The following is a 14,674-nucleotide window of genomic DNA, read 5'->3' as shown; positions in this document are numbered from 1 at the left end:
GCAGTTGTAAATAATTTCTATATTGTCAAATGAAATTGTGTAACCAGGAGTTTTTTGAGCAAATTATGAGTATGAGCATCAGCATAATTCTAGCATAAATTGCTTATTACTAAAGCCACCAAATGTTTCTGTATATTCACACAACAATTGTGGGAAATTTTTCTTAGCCAGTTAACTTACCTCTGTGTTATTAAGAGTTTTGAGGAAACCAGAGAACCTGAAAAAAATCCAACAAGAACATACACAAAAACTCAACCCAGAGGATACTCTATGCTTAACGATCTAACTGGAGACCCTAAAGCTGAGAGGCAACATTGCTACTCATGGTGCCACTGTGCTGCCTGTTAAATAAATACTATCAAACAGAGTCCTTCAGTGTTGCTGCATCATTCCAGAACTTGGGTTACTGATGGTGCTTGTTTACCACATTTCCACGTTGGCTCCATTCACCTCCCGAAAATATATGTTAGATGAGCTACATTAAATTACTCCTAGGTGTGATGAAGTTCTTGACGTGACGTGACGTGACATACGGCTAAGTATGGTAGCCCATACTCAGAATTTGTTCTCTGCATTTAACCCATCCAAAGTGCACACACACAGCAGTGAAAACACACACCGTGAACACACACCGTGAACACACACCCGGAGCAGTGGGCAGCCATTTATGCTGCGGCGCCCAGGGAGCAGTTGGGGGGTTCGGTGCCTTGCTCAAGGCACCTCAGTCGTGGCCGGCCCAAGACTTGAACCCACAACCTTAGGATTATGAATCAGACTCTCTAACCATTAGGCCACGACTTGCCCCTAGTTCTTATTGTGTGTGTGCTGCTCTGGTGTCCATTCAGGCATCACACCCAGTGTTCCCAGGACATGCTCTGGATACACCATGGCCCAAACCAGGATAAAGCGCTTACTGAATATAAATGAATGAATTAGTAGCAAAATGGCAGGTAATAGTTTGCCTTCAGTTTTGAGTTGCCTGAACAAAGACAGAGTGAAAAGCCTTGCAAAAATGAATTAACTTCACTGTATTTTTAATTAAGGTGATAAATTACTTTTTACAGTGAAGTGACAGACAGAATATAATAACTGCGGTGTTCTTTGAATGGCACCAACAAAAAAAGAGGCATTTTTCAGAACCACAAAGAACCGTTGAAGCACTCAACATTGTCATAGTTCTATAAAAAGCACTTTAAGGGGTAAAAAGTTTTGAAGAACCAATTTTCCTCCAAGTGTCTCTTCCAGATGCTGTTGATCTATGTACACACACACACACACACACACACACACACACACACGCATGCGTGCACACACACTTGTAGCTAAGTGTCTTGTTGCCCAACCTCTTGACAGACAGATGGGTGTTGAAGATGGAGTTCTGAGTTTTGGGTGATGGTTCCTGCCACTCAGCTCATTTTCCAATCACTGCAGCTGCAACTGAGTTTCACTGCCAAATAAATTCAGTGTCAGTCCAGAGCTAGGATCGATGTTATTGAATATAAAACGCTGCCTTGGGGTAAAAGGGATAAAAGTAGAAACTGAGGCAAAGCTATATTGTTAAGTTTACAGAGACTATCAGTAAAAAGGTGTCTGCTGTACAGTGTGGCTCAATTAAGGAGAAATAAAATATCTGCAGACTTTTTTGGGAGAAAAACACTGTGTTTTTTCTGTATATAAAATCTGTATATAAAAGACAAATGAATCTCTCTCTCTCTCTCTCTCTCTCTCTCTCTCTCACACACACACACACACACACACACACACACACATAGTGAGAATTCCAGAACAATTTATACAAATGATAAGTATTGTCATGGTCAAGCTACAAAGTATATGGAAAAAACTATAAACAACAACAATAAATATAGCTGCAAGCAGCGATGGCGGGCCTTCGCACGTTTGTTCATTGCTATACGGTGCCTTCCAGAAAACAATGCACGGTGGGCAAGTGCATCAAGTGGGTAAATATCAGTGGACTATTTTATGTTGTTACTGACCCATTTGGGGACTGTAGGTAAATGAAACCCCACATTTTAGACAAATGGGGGCGCTAGTGAGCCACTTAAGAGACACACCTTTGTCTGACCTTTTTGTCCACACTTAACAGCCGACAATGTGATGTATGTGTTAAATTTCAAGTTAATCTAAGCACACCAAAAGCCTTAAATATGCCTGAAAAAGAAAGTAAAGTTTGACGCTTTGCCATGTGAACAGCGTTCAAGATAGCAAAAATCCCTACGCAATTTATCATCTACAACGTCTAAGCATCATGTTGACCACTTTTGGTGTCAATCGCATGAATCCTCTAGGAGGAGTATTTAAAAGTCCATTGCATGCAACTGTGAAAAAATCCACCTTTGTGACTGACACACTTCCTGGTGCCTGTAGGTGGCGCTATGTCCGAGATTCACAATAGGCACATCGATGCGATCGGAATCCTTGGCCGAACATACACACCGCGTGTCTTCCCAATAAGACATTTTTTGCTTTAGATATTAGACACTTCCTGTTTCTCTGAATTCGCCATAACTTTGTCGCCTCGCCATGGCAGCACCGTTCGAGATATCAAAAATCCCTTCGCAATTTAGCAAGTGCAATGTCTCGGCATCATGTTGACCACTTTTGGTGTCAATCGCATGAATTCCCTAGGAGGAGTATTTAAAAGTTCACCACATGCAACTGTTGTGACTGACACACTTCCTGGTGCCTGTTGGTGGCGCTATGTCCGAGATTCACAATAGGCACATCGATGCGATCGGAGTCCTTGGCCGAACATACACACCGCGTGTCATCCCAATAAGACATTTTTTGCTTTAGATATTAGACACTTCCTGTTTCTCTGAATTCGCCATAACTTTGTCGCCTCGCCATGGCAACACTGTTCGAGATATCAAAAATCCCTTCGCAATTTAGCAAGTGCAATGTCTCAGCATCATGTTCACAACGTTTGATGTCAATCGCATGAATTCCCTAGGAGGAGTATTTAAAAGTTCACCGCATGCACTTATAAAACAATCCAAAATGGCCGACTTCCTGTTGGGCGGAGCTCATAGTTTAGAGCACGAAAGTTGTTCGGGTCGATGAGATCTATATGCCTACCAACTCTCGTACATTTGCGTACATAATTGCCCGATCTGTGCACCAATGTTTGTTTTTGCATTACAGGGGGCGCTACAGAGCCCCCCTGCCACGCCCGGATTCCAACCTTTGTCCAATCCTAGTGTCGCGCGACTCTGACGTGTGTGCCAAATTTCAAGAGTTTTCGAGCATGTTAAGGGACCCCAATTGGCCAATGTGTGGGAAAAAAAATAAATAAAAAAAAATAAAAAAATAATAATACTCCCGAGGAAAAACAATAGGGCTTCGCACCATTCGGTGCTCAGGCCCTAATAAAACCAGAATACATAATGCTACACCAATTATTAACAATTTATAATCTTTGTTGTTGTACTTTCATTCTTCTCTGTATATAATTAGCTTGTTTAATGTTATTCAGTTAAATATTTGTGTTTGCAATTATCTTATGTTGTTTATTAGTTATTTAAATTAGTTATGTTTTTCCCCTACGCATGTACTTCTTTTATTGCTTCTCCTCATGAATTACTGAAAAAAATCCTTTAAAAATGCAATTTACTGTGAATCAAAAATGTACTAATGAACTAAAGAAAAGTTAATGAAGGAAATAATTTTACTACCGTCAAATAATATTTCAGTGCTTAGCTAACTTTGCTTTAACCAGATATCATTGTATTATTGTGATCAGCTCACATTTCCATTTGCACCAGTTGCCCACCAACACCAAGTGCCCTTGTAACCTTTATATCATTTATAGCTTATTATCCTTAAACATTTATATTGTAATTATATATGAGATTAGCCTATAATATGTGGGATTAGCCTATAATATGCTTTAAAGTCTGGTAGCATTTAATGAGAGCTAAATACAATAGCCAATTAAGAGTCATATAAACCTCAGCATACCTAAAGTTTCCTCTACAAGTTTTTCTACTTTAACTAATTCCAATTACCACATTAATAAAACCCAACACCTCTCAGTACTTTTCTTTTTCTTTTTCTTTTTCTTTTAAATTAAATATAAAATACAAACCTGATTCAAAAAAGTTGAGACACTGTACAAATTATGAATAAAAAAGGAATGCAATAATTGACAAATCTCATAAACTTATATTTTATTCACAATAGAATATAGATAACATATCAAATGTTGAAAGTGAGACATTTTGAAATGTCATGCAGAATATTGGCTCATTTTGGATTTCATGAGAGCTACACATTCCAAAAACGTTGGGACAGGTACAGTAGCAATAAGAGGCCGGAAAAGTTAAATGTACATATAAAGAACAGCTGGAGGACCAATTTGCAAATTATTCGGTCAATTGGCAACATGATTGGGTATAAAAAGAGCCTCTCAGAGTGGCAGAGTCTCTCAGAAGTCAAGATGGGCAGAGTATCACCAATTTGCCGAATGCTGTGGCGAAAAATAGCGGCGCAATAATCAGAAAGGAGTTTCTCAGAGAAAAAAGGGTTTGAAGTTATCATCATCTACAGTGCATAATATCATCCAAAGATTCAGAGAATCTGGAACAATCTCTGTGCGTAAGGGTCAAGACCATACTGGATGTCGTGATCTTCGGGCCCTTAGACGGCACTGCATCACATACAGGAATGCTACTGTAATGGAAATCACAACATGGGCTCAGGAATACTTCCAGAAAACATTGTCGGTGAACACAATCCACCCTGCCATTCGCCGTCGTCCGGCTAAAACTCTATAGGTCAAAAAAGAAGCCATATCTAAACATGATCCAGAAGCGCAGCCATTTTGTCAGGGCCAAGGCATTTTGTCGGGGCCAAATGGACTGTGGCAATGTGGAAAACTGTTCTCTGTGGTCAGACGAATGAAAATTTGAAGTTCTTTTTGGAAAACTGGGACACCATGTCATCCGGACTAAAGAGGACAAGGACAACCCAAGTTGTTATAAGTGCTCAGTTCAGAAGCCTGCATCTCTGATGCTATGGGGTTGCATGAGTGCATGTGGCATGGGCAGCTTACACATCTAGAACGGCACCATCAATGCTGAAAGAACAACATATGCTCCCATCCAGACGTCGTCTCTTTCAGGGAAGACCTTGCATTTTCCAACATGACAATGCCAGACCACATACTGCATCAATTACAACATCATGGCTGCGTAGAAGAAGGATCCGGGTACTGAAATGGCCAGCCTGCAGTCCAGATCTTTCACCCATAGAAAACATTTGGCACATCATAAAGAAGAAGATGCGACAAAGAAGACCTAAGACAGTTGAACAACTAGAAGCCTGTATTAGACAAGAATGGGACAACATTCCTATTCCTAAACTTGAGCAACTTGTCTCCTCAGTCCCCAGACGGCTGCAGACTGTTATAAAAAGAAGACGGGATGCCACACAGTGGTAAACATGGCCTTGTTCCAACTTTTTTTGAGATGTGTTGATGCCACGAAATTTAAAATCAACTTATTTTTCCCTTAAAATGATACATTTTCTTGCCCTGCGATGGGTTGGCACTCCGTCCAGGGTGTATCCTGCCTTGATGCCCAATGACGCCTGAGATAGGCACAGGCTCCCCGTGACCCGAGGTAGTTCGGATAAGCGGTAGAAGATGAATGAATGAATGAATGAATGAATGAATGAATGATACATTTTCTCAGTTTAAACATTTGATATGTCATCTATGCATTCTGTTTTTATTCACAATTTGTACAGTCGGGTTTGGAATCGGGTTTGTATATAATTACTCATTAAAAACAAAAGCTGATTTGATTTAATTTGCACAAAGCAGAGGTGAGTGTATAAGAGTAAGGATTTGATGATCCCACTATGTAGGATGGGTTTTCTTTTGACTCCTCTCAAGATTTTTTTCTAATGTCTCAGATGGGCTTTCTTGCCATTGACAATTTTGGAATCTTAAAGATCTAAATCATCATCTATGTCTAGATTTTTGTAAAACTGAATTGTAAGAAAATATATATAAGAATTACCTAGCTATAGTAGCTCCATGCAACCTATACTGGCTCTTTCATACTATTCAGTAACCTTTGACAACTGGAAAAATATATCCAGATTTTGTTAAGCTTAATCGGATGATTGGAAGATTGTTAGTTTGAATCCCAGGTCCACCACTGAACTCCTGAGCAAGGCCCTTAACCCTCAACTGCTCAGTTGGATAAAATGAGATTAAATGTAAACCACACTGGATGTGTGCCAAATGCTGGAAATGTAAATACGTACTACTGGCAAATATTTAATGCATTACAAAGCAGATCTATAGCTACGGAAGTGTTAGAACAAACTCCTCAGTAGTTACTGTAGGTACTAATAGAAATCGCTGTACTTTTTCTGTAAACCATCGTAGGGCACAATCTCACTCACACACACACACACACACACACATACACACACACACACACAAATTTATATAATATATAATATATGTAATTCCCTTTACAATAGGGAAACGTTCTGTTGTGTAGTGGATCTCTTCTGTTGGTCCAGCTGTCTCTCTTTTTGTCATTCTGCAGCAGTATTTTCACTGAAACAGTCTCACATGGAGAAACCAACATGTGCTGTTCTTCAACACTGCTCCAAAACCACTCCTCATTGCACATCACTTCTGGGAGTAGAAATCATTTTTCACACCTGAATGCAGACTGAGGGCATGCTGCTCTTTTCAAAACACTATCTCAGACAAGGCTGGTTAATTCTGCAGGATGCATACAACTGTATAACACCGAATAAGAGAACGTGAGTGTAAAAAAGAAGAGAGATGGTTTGCTCAGGGGGATCTGAAGGATATGTGTGTGTGTGTGTGTGTGTGTGTGTGTGTGTGTGTCACTGGAGCATTAAGAAAAGAGTGCATAAGCACTTTCCCAGCACCTGTCAAACCTGTTCTCCAGCAGCATCTGCTCTCCCTGGTGTCTTTCAGCTGTCAGTTGCGTGTTTTCAAACTACCTCACACAGCACAAAACTTACACAACACTTTTTCTTCTCTTTCTGCAATCCACTTCTGCCTGACACACACACACACACTCACACACACACACACACACTCACACACACACAATAGACACACAGATTAACATATGCATTGCTGTCTCATGTCTGTCTCAACTCCTGGGCACTCCATTTCTCTTGTATCTCCCATATACATTATTTCTGTCTTAGCCTGAGGTGTGTTTTACTTTATCCCTCAGTCAGGCATTCACTTCATTCCCAGAGCCCATTGTGCAGATAGTAGTTTGGTCTCATTGCAATAGCACAAACTCCTGATGATCGTAATATTTTATAGGATTTGACAACTCCAGCCTTGTGATATACGACTAAACATGTTACTGTCCCAAAGGCGATAGACAAAAGCCTGCTGTGCTCAAATCAATTTTTTTTTTCTTTCTGTGATATCCAGCTTTACATAACAAGTCAGCATAATTTTCTTCAGCATAATTTAGCCGAAATACCTCATCAGCATGCAAGCTTATTAGCAGTCAGAACATCTGGTGCCTTTAATTTTTATTTGCTTAATTTTGTTCTGATTTTAGGGGGCACGGTGGCTTAGTGGTTAGCACGTTCGCCTCACACCTCCAGGGTTGGGGGTTCGATTCCCGCCTCTGCCTTATGTGTGTGGAGTTTGCATGTTCTCCCCGTGCCTCGGGGGTTTCCTCCGGGTACTCCGGTTTCCTCCCCCGGTCCAAAGACATGCATGGTAGGTTGATTGGCATCTCTGGAAAATTGTCCCGTAGTGTGTCATTGCGTGAGTGAATGAGAGTGTGTGTGCCCTGCGATGGGTTGGCACTCCGTCCAGGGTGTATCCTGCCTTGATGCCTGATGACGCCTGAGATGCACAGGCTCCCCGTGACCTGAGGTAGTTCGGATAAGCGGTAGAAAATGAGTGAATGAGAGTGTTCTGAGTTTACTTTAAGGAAGCATTCGATCAGATCTGTACTTATCCCTGTGGAATAAATATATGCTTTTTATTGTTTTTCTGGTTATATACCTAACAATCAGATACATTACTAGGTTGATGGTATACTGTGTCTGTAACCTAGTGAACCAGTGTTAATGTATCCACCGAAAGAGACTTAAAGGCACTTTTGTACGTAGCTCTGAACAAGGACGTCTGCCAACTGCCATAAATGTAAATATAAATGTAAATGATATTTGAGAATGTCGGTGTTTACTGATATTTTACTGTAAGTGGAACTAAAGTGATTGGTGGGGAAACACTTATTTTAATTACTGAAAGCTACATGACACTTATTTACATGCTTTAAATAGAGAAATAGTGTGGTGAGACAACCTTTTGTATTTATGCACCAGAGACTTAGAAAACATTACCCTTAAATGTTTATGTTAAAATTGTAAAAATCTATTTTATTATTTGCTTTACATGTACTTGCTTATTACTTTTATATTATTATTATTATTATTATTAGTAGTAGTAGTAGTAGTAGTCATAGTAGTCATAGTAGTCATAGTAGTAGTAGTAGTAGTAGTAGTATATTTTAATTATTTGCCTATAATGCTATTTTATTTTGTTCCTTTTTTTTCTGTTTTTTTTGTCACACTACAGTGCACATTGATCTGAATTTTAAATTTATGAAAGTACAAACTGTTATTATAGAATAAAGTATTAAGCATTAAAGTGTATCAACAACAACAACTATTACTACTACTACTACTTCTTCTTCCTGTTCTTCTTCTTCTTTTTCTATCAACAACATTAATAAAAAAATAAAACATTCCTATGAAACCCATGGCACAAAGATTGCACTTTAGATGTTAGATTTATGCAATTCCTGAAGATTTTTCTTGACATTAAGTTGTGAACTACAGTCAACTACTGGAATAGTAATGATCCAATAATGATCCACTTGCAAGGTTTTACACACAAAACATATCCAGCAATGATTTTCACTTTGTCAGTAAAGTGATGAAATATATGTATATCTATTCCAATTGCAACACAGGTCATAACTAGGCATTATGCAGATCATTGAACACTTCCTATGAATGAGAAATTCAGCATATACTAAAGCATATAAACAAAAGGGCCCGTAGCATGAATGCAAAGAGGTTAGTGTTATTGGTAATCAGGTAACAAGTGGGAGTTTGACTGGAGGTCATGTGAGGAAGTTGTGGGCTGAGTATCATGAGAATTGTAGTACCAGTTATGACTTTGGAAACATCATCACGTTCAGCTTAGTTTGAACTGTAAGGAACACAGTCAACTAAATATACAGTAAATATTCTCACTATCAGATCCTGAAATTACTCCAATCAGATCATCAATATGTGTTTTTTCTGTAAGTATCGCTAATAGTAATGATAGCAAGGAAAAACTCCCTGATATGATATTTGGAAGAAACCTTGAGAGGAACCAGACTCAGAAGAGAACCTCATCCTCATTTGGGTGACATTGGACAGGAGATAATGTAAATGTAAATAATGTTCTTTATACAACAGTTCAGTAGAAAAGTATCTCTCAATGCACTGCATGCCAAACCTTGAGGTAGTTGGAGGAAAACAGTAGAACACATAGTTTGGTCTAAAAACAAAAATCTGAGGATTCCATTACACATTACTACATATGTATAAACATTTATTTAATGTGCTTAATGTTTGAATAAATGACTTATACATATGTAGGTAAATGGACAGAGGATTCCAACAAAATTGTATTGTAGTAGTGTTGTGTTGTAGTATTGTTGTATTTGTTACACACAAGGTCCACAAGTGTGTTGATATTTAGACGAATGGTTCGTTTATTTCAAAACTTCGTGAGCACAATGTGGATCGGTATATTACTGCACATCTCGCATTCTCGCGCTCTTCCTCTAATAACACCTGTCTGTCGAGCTCCGGTTTTTTAAAGACACAGACACAAATATGTTCAACTAAGGGAACATGAAAAAAAAAACCCAAAACTTTACAAAACCCAGAAGAAACAAATGTCATCAGCAGGAACAATACAATCAGTTAACAATCATAAGCATAAAAAAATAATTCCCTTCCATATTGTAAAGAGTTTGACGCAAAACCTCTGTTTACTGTAAGCACGTGTTTTTCTCAGAAGGAAATAATGACATAAATTCTAACGTGTTTGCTGTCACAACCCCTGTAGTGTCTTCCCTTCATGCTGATAATCAAGGTTATAGTGAAGAGACTCTGAGGGCATCAATAGAGTGTTTGTAATTCAGAGCACACTCTCACGGTTGCAGTTTGCAGCCATAACAAACTGCTGAAACAGTTGAGATGTGTGACAGACTATAAAATAAGCCACGTTTGGACTTTTTCTTTTTATTAAAATGGAGCTGGATCTGATGAACAAACCTGAAAGACGGCATGGACTAATGATCAAATCAATACCGTGGTCCAATGCTCATGATACAGAACTGTTATAAAGATTTACACATTAACACAGATACTCCAATAAAAATAGATTAAGAGTTTAGAGCTAAGCAAATTGTTTTATAGTAAGAATTTAATTTTAATTGTGGTTTAAAACCTTAACCTATGATTAAAACCTGGACATGGGATTAATCATGATTGTCACATGAAAATGTGATCTCTGTGACTTTAACAGTGACTTATTGATTCAAAATGTTCTGATATTTCAGAACTTGCCAATCTTCTGGGATTTTCACACACAACAGTCTCTAGAACAGAATGGTGTAAGTAAGGTAGGAAGTAGGGAAGGAAGGAAGGAAGGAAGGAAGGAAGGAAGGAAGGAAGGGCAACAGATTTCCTTCCTGTTCAAAGAAAGAAAAAAATATAGGAAAGCAAGAAAGAAAGAAAGAAAGAAAGAAAGAAAGAAAGAAAGAAAGAAAGAAATTATTTCACAGTTCTGTGGGAGGAAATGGCACGTTGAATAAAGGAGTTCAAAGTAAAATGGCCAGATTGGTTTGAGCTGGCAGGCAGGATATAGTAACCTAAAAAATTCCAAACAGGCTTTAACTTAATTAAACTTACCTCATTTTGCTTATTCAATTAAAGGCAGGGTCTTCGATTTTTTGAGAAATGCTTCAGAAAACTGAGTCGGGCCGAATAATAAACAAAAATCAAAACAAACGTGTAGCCAATGAGCAGAAAGGGGCGTGTCTTGTCAATATGGGCGGAGAGAGTGTTCAGTGCGCATGTGTGACATTAGCAGAAAGTGGGTTTAACATTGACATGGAGGATAAAAACAAAGAAAGAAAGCGAAGAAAGGCTTACGATAAGGTAAGAAGTAGGACGTGTTAATATAGGATCAGCTTTCCAGCGCTGGAGAGAACTGAAGGAGCAGGAAGTTGGCACATATTCACAGATTGGAGTTTCCCGAGTCAATAACTCCTGAGCTAAACGCTGTTACTACACAAATAACACCTCTTTTCTATCGTAGTAATGTAGAGACGCAGCTACAACCACGTTTTGTGTAGTAACAGCGTTTAGCTCAGGAGTTATTGACTCGGGAAACTCCAATCTGAATATGTGACCAACTTTACTTAAGACGCCGAGGCGCTTTTTTCCTTTTCGATAGGTGAGTAACTTGGTTTTGCTTTGTTAGGCAGAACTAAGGCTTTCAAAAATCGGAGATCCTGCCTTTAAGGAGACACCTCATTATATACAAGACTTTGTTTGCTCTAACATACTGAAATGTTTTGGATGAAATGTCGTGCAATATCGCTGAACTTCATTAGATAAAAAACTGACTACACAATCTACATTGTTTTTGTGTGATCACATGAAGACACTACAACGAGGCTTGTGTGTCACTTTTAACTCGTGATAACCACTAATGACTTATTTCCCTTCATATAATTGTATTTCCTGCCAGAAATGTATTTAAATGCAGATGTTAGAGCTTTATTCTGTTTGACGCACATGAAAGAGAAACATATTTCTCTTCAGGAAAGTTGGTAGTTCACAGAACTTTATATATACAAGCAAAAATGTCAAAATCTGGCCATGTGAACAGTTTTCCAGGTAACCACACATGAAAACCCTCATGTATTTTTAGCTTAACCTAAAACATAAAATTGCTCTCTCTTTCTTACTGAAATATATTTCCATTAACATGTCAATACCAGTGAATGAGAGTGTGTGTGTGCCCTGCGATGGGTTGGCACTCCGTCCAGGGTGTATATTGCCCGATGACGCCTGAGATAGGCACAGGCTCCCCGTGACCCGAGGTAGTTCAGATAAGCGGTAGAAAATGAATGAATGAATGAATGAATGAATGAATGTCAACACTGTTCTGTGGTCACAAAAAAGCCTCTACATTGTACAATAAAACTCTCAAAATTGCCTTGCTGTGTTCCACTCAGTGTTTAGTACAAATAGCAGCACTCGATCCACTGATCTTTGTGATTTATAATTATGGACAAGCTGCTGATTGCACCTGTCAGCACAAGTCACATCTCCAGTGTTCTGCTTTCAGGGACAGTCCAGAGAGAGGGAGAGAGAGAGAGAGAGAGAGAGAGAGAAACAAAAAATATCTCTCCTGTGATGCTGATGATAGTGCCATTTTTCAAAGTGAGGCAGCTAAATTGGCTGTGCCATAGCTCTTAATTAAAGCCAGCAATGAAGGCCAGCATGTACTTGACCTTCAGGAAGTTTTATTTTTCTCAAAGGCCTTCTAATTGCAGGGTTGACATCTGCACACACACAGCTGTTAAACACAGCATGGAAATTCAACTGTCATAGAGACATATTCATGCTTTAATTACTCAGAACGAAATTAGATCTTTACTTATGGTAGCTGGACCTTTAGATAACAAACAAAAGCGCAAGTAAAATATTTGTTCTGTTCACCAAAAAAAAAAAATAATTATATTTGTTAAACAGAAACATATTACGAATTATTGCCTGCAACAAGTTTCATTTACACATTTTAATCACCTGGGAATTAAAGATATTCATTTTGCAGGTTGTATTTTTTAAACATTTTGTCTGTATTCAAGACTTGAACTTGTGGTTGCCTTTGCCTGGTTTTCCCCTTCATGAAGCACCATACATCTTCAGTAGGAGACAGATATACTGCAGGCAGGCCACTCAAGCACTGTGCATAGGAAGCCACACTGTTATAATTTGTGCAGAACGAGGCCTGTGTTTGTCCTGTTTATGGCAGCATATGTATCCAAAATTCCGGTACAAGAACTAGATGGTGTTTCTGTGCAAAATTGATATACAACTTCATTTTTTTTGTAATACACATTTTGAACTGTGTTAAGTTACAATGATTTTCCAAATGAGTTCTCTTCTTAGCCCATGTGCTTATGTCTATCACGTGAACATGATGTTTCTCATACAATACCACCTGAGGACTCAATGATCACAAAAACCCAGCGGTGGTTTCCACCCTTGGCCTTTGAGACATGAAGGTTTGCCCAGACTCCCTAAATCTGATGTACTGAAGATGAGGAAAGATCTAAATTCTTTGCAATTTTGTGTTGAGAAACAATGTGTTTGAACTGACTGACAATTCTCTCACAAAGTTTTTACACCACAGTGAACAACGACCCTTCCTTGCTTGCAAAGACTAAGCCTTGGATGGTGGATGTTCCTTTTATACCCAATCTTGATATCCTTACTTGTTAAATTTTAACAAATCTGGGGTACAGTCTTATTTTGAGTGTGTTGCAGGCATCAATTTCTAAAATTTGTTTATATTTAAGGCATTTGGCAGCCACCATTATATACATTTATCTAATTTATATAGCTGAGCAATTAAGGATTAAGGGCCTTGCTCAGGGTCCCAGCAGTGGCAGATTTGGTAGCCATGGAATTCTAACTCACAACCTTTCAATTGTTAGTCCAACATTTTAGCTACTAGGCTTCCATTCTTGCTGTTTAAGCACTCTTGTTTTAATCGTGACATAGATGTTATTAACAGATGGGCTAGACTGAATATTTCAGAAACTGCTGATGTCCTGGGATTTTCACCAATAACAGTCTAACCGTTTTTTCTATTCTGCTGGTGGATGAGCACAATGAATGAAGCTCTTCACCTGTATCTATGATAAATATATGATTTTATGCATTTTGTTGCTGCCACCTATTTGGCTGATCGGATGTTGGAATAAACTTCTGTAAGAATCCATCCTAAAAAAACAACAAGGCAATAGATTGTAAGAAAAGAATGTACTTGGCTTGTCTGAAAAGCTTGAAGACTGTATTAAAGAATTCCTCCAGGCAACTGTGCCTATTTTTAATTTTTGCTTTAATAATCACTTTTTAAAAACACTTTTAAAATCACTCACTCCAAAAGAATTCCTTCTGCAGTTATTGTTGTTGTCCCTTAAAGCTAAATAAAATTGAAATCCTTGTGCTGTGGGATACTGATTTCTGCTGTGAGCCAAACCTTGTGAAAGAGAGCTTTTGGAGGTGGGGTGGCATGTCAGTGTCCAATCCCACTCAGCTAGATTAGTTTCAGATCAGCAGTGCATGCTAGCTGAGAGAGGCAAATCCTTTTCTGAATGCTACTGAGACCGGAGTGGAACATGGCATTTTAACTTCTGGATTATTATCACTTTGGAAAAAATCTGTTCAGACACTGCTGGAGACAAAGAATCCTCCATATGAGAAGAAAGTTCACTGAGCGATCCTATCGTTTTATTTAATGTCACACTATATATAA

This window comes from Tachysurus vachellii, chromosome 5, assembly GCF_030014155.1.
Source record: "Tachysurus vachellii isolate PV-2020 chromosome 5, HZAU_Pvac_v1, whole genome shotgun sequence".
Classification (NCBI taxonomy): domain Eukaryota; kingdom Metazoa; phylum Chordata; class Actinopteri; order Siluriformes; family Bagridae; genus Tachysurus; species Tachysurus vachellii.
The sequence above is the reverse complement of the archived record's forward strand: the minus strand, read 5'-3'. Positions refer to the sequence as shown.